Source organism: Fukomys damarensis, unplaced genomic scaffold (genome assembly GCF_012274545.1).
Source record: "Fukomys damarensis isolate Sample0158 unplaced genomic scaffold, DMR_v1.0_HiC HiC_scaffold_14, whole genome shotgun sequence".
NCBI lineage: Eukaryota > Metazoa > Chordata > Mammalia > Rodentia > Bathyergidae > Fukomys > Fukomys damarensis.
In genome coordinates, this window is record NW_022900926.1 from 68,643,753 (window position 1) to 68,646,222 (window position 2,470).

Below are 2,470 nucleotides of genomic sequence, written 5' to 3' on the forward strand. Positions count from 1 at the left end.
TTTTTCCTGAGACAAGGTCTCGCTGTATAGTTCAGGCTGGCCTCAGACTTGCCGCAATCCTCCTTCCTCACCCTCCGGTGTGTTGGGATTACTGGTGTGGCCCATCACACTGGCCCAGAAGGGAATTCTTATATTATGGTGAGATCCTTTTCAAACCGCAAAGCAGTTTCCTTGAGGGCTGGATCTGCTGCCCAGCTGACTTACTCCCCAAAATGACATTCTGCAACACATGCTGAGTAACTGTAGCAATCGTCTCCCACTGTAGGTTTTGTTGAAAAACCTTGTAGGTTATCTTGCCTGAATTTTTCATACTGTTCAACTCCTCTTTCTGTTTCTTCTTCTCAGTCTGTATTTTTAAAAGCTTCTTTTAATTGAAATTTCTTCTTTCTAATATCAAGCAATTTTTCTTCTAATTACCAAGATTCCTGCTGTAATTTCATTATTGATTAACTTAGCTTGAATATTTCTTTCCTGGTATCCATGAGCACAGTGCTCTCAGTATTAATATTTTCCAGATCTTTGTTTGTTTGGTACCAGGGATTGAACTTGGGACCTGTGCTTGCAAGACAGGAACATAGCCGTTTAGATTTTTTTGTAAGTGCATCCGAAAGTTGCATCCTGCATTAAGCAAGGCTTTTCACTTCAAAAGCAATTTCCACCTCTTCAATTTCATTTTCTAGGACTTCAACTTTAGCTTCAACTTGTTTTTCTTATATACTTTTTTCTGGAGTTTTTTCTTCATATGCATCAATTCTAAGAGTTGTTTTGTCTGTGCTCAGCCTAAACAGCAGTGCCCTGTGGTTCTTGAAGTTCTCACTGTGTGGTCTCATGCCTGGGCCCTCCTCGACTGTTGATCCATCCCAGTCCGCACAGATATTGTGTCTCACAGTTGAAAAAAAAAAGGCTGATACGTAGCTCAGGGTGAAGGTCCTGGGTTCATTCAATGTCCAGTACTGGAAAAACAAAACAAAACAAACAGAACCACAAAACTTTGTTCTCTCTTTGTACACACATGTTCATAACAGAACAACCAGAAGGTAGAAGGAATCCAAGTGTCCACGGACAAATGAATAAACCAAAGTGGGATATATATAAACAGTGAAACATTACTTTGCCATACACATAGATGAATTCTGAAGACATTTTGCTAACTGAAATCACCCTGTTACCAAAGACAAATATTATACAGTTCCCTCTATGTTAGCAACATACATTAGCAAAACTGCCAAAGCCCACCTACCGTCGGGCCATGCATAGGGCTGTTCTTGGTCCGTAGGTGCAGTTTCAAGTTTGCAAGATGAAAAGTTCTGGAGATTGAGAATATACGTAACACTACCAATCTATACACTTAAAATTGGCTAAGATGATACATTTTACCACAAATTAGATTTTTTTAATTAAAAGGAAGAAACCACACACATCAAAAACTACAAATAGGAGAAAGTCTCTGCCCGGATTGGTGCAAGACGAAGTGGTAAATAAACATATGTTCTGGATATTGCTTTAGATAAAAGTGTGAACTGCACCATTTGCCAATGTTTTAAGTGAATAAAGCATGAAAGTCCCTAAGTTTGTTTTCCTGATTTAAAATAGTCTTTCAAAAAATGCTTGAATTTGATAAAATTTCAATTTTGCAAAGCAAAACATTAGTACATAATAAAATCTGTTTCGTTTACCTCAGTGCTTTCTCTTTTGTCCATGGTGGCACTGAGGACCAAACCAGGGCCTTGTGGGTGCTCTGCCACAGAGCCACATCCCCAGACCCTAAGGGCTCTAATTCTGAATCTTTAAATTGCATAAACATGCATTCATAATAAAATAAAACTTTCCCGCTAAGCCTAAAGGACTGTGGAGTGCCGATATGAACAGTGGGAAGAAACTTCACAAGGGAACATTGTAAATAAAACATTTTTAAAACATTTAATGACTAAAAAATACTGCTTTCAATTAATCTTAAATATTAATGCCCCTTACAGAGAAATAATATAAGAATTCATCCAGAAATCAACAGATTCCACATCTTCAGAGCTCCCCTCAGCCACCCTCGGAAGGTGGCCTTCAGGCCTGCAGAGATGGGAGTGCAGCAGGGGTCTGACGTCCCTGTGGTGGCTGATGGCTGCTCAGAGTGCAGCCTGCAGAGGGAGGAGCGACTGCCCAGATGGACAGCGAAGCAGCACCTGGGCTCAGGCAGAAACAGCAAAGGCCAAGCATCCTGAATACCATCTCTGCCCTTTTCTATCCAGGAAAAACAAGGTCCACCATAATCCAGCCTGTTTGAAACAGGATGTTAGATCATAAACTCAAAGCCAGCCTGGGTAATTTAGTGATACCCTGTCTCAAAATTAAAATCCAAAAAGTGCAAGTCAGTGGTAAACTGGCCCTGGGCTTGAGCCCCAGTACCATAAAAAAACAAAACAACAAAAACTCAAATCCCTTTCCCTAACCCTGTCCATAAAGCACTTTTGCCTCT

At 40.3% G+C, this 2,470-nt stretch overlaps 1 pseudogene; it reads right to left on the bottom strand.

Moving 5' to 3' along the window:
- Positions 1 to 38: 38 nt before the first annotated feature.
- Positions 39 to 855, bottom strand: LOC104865432 (annotated as a pseudogene).
- Positions 856 to 2,470: the final 1,615 nt, after the last annotated feature.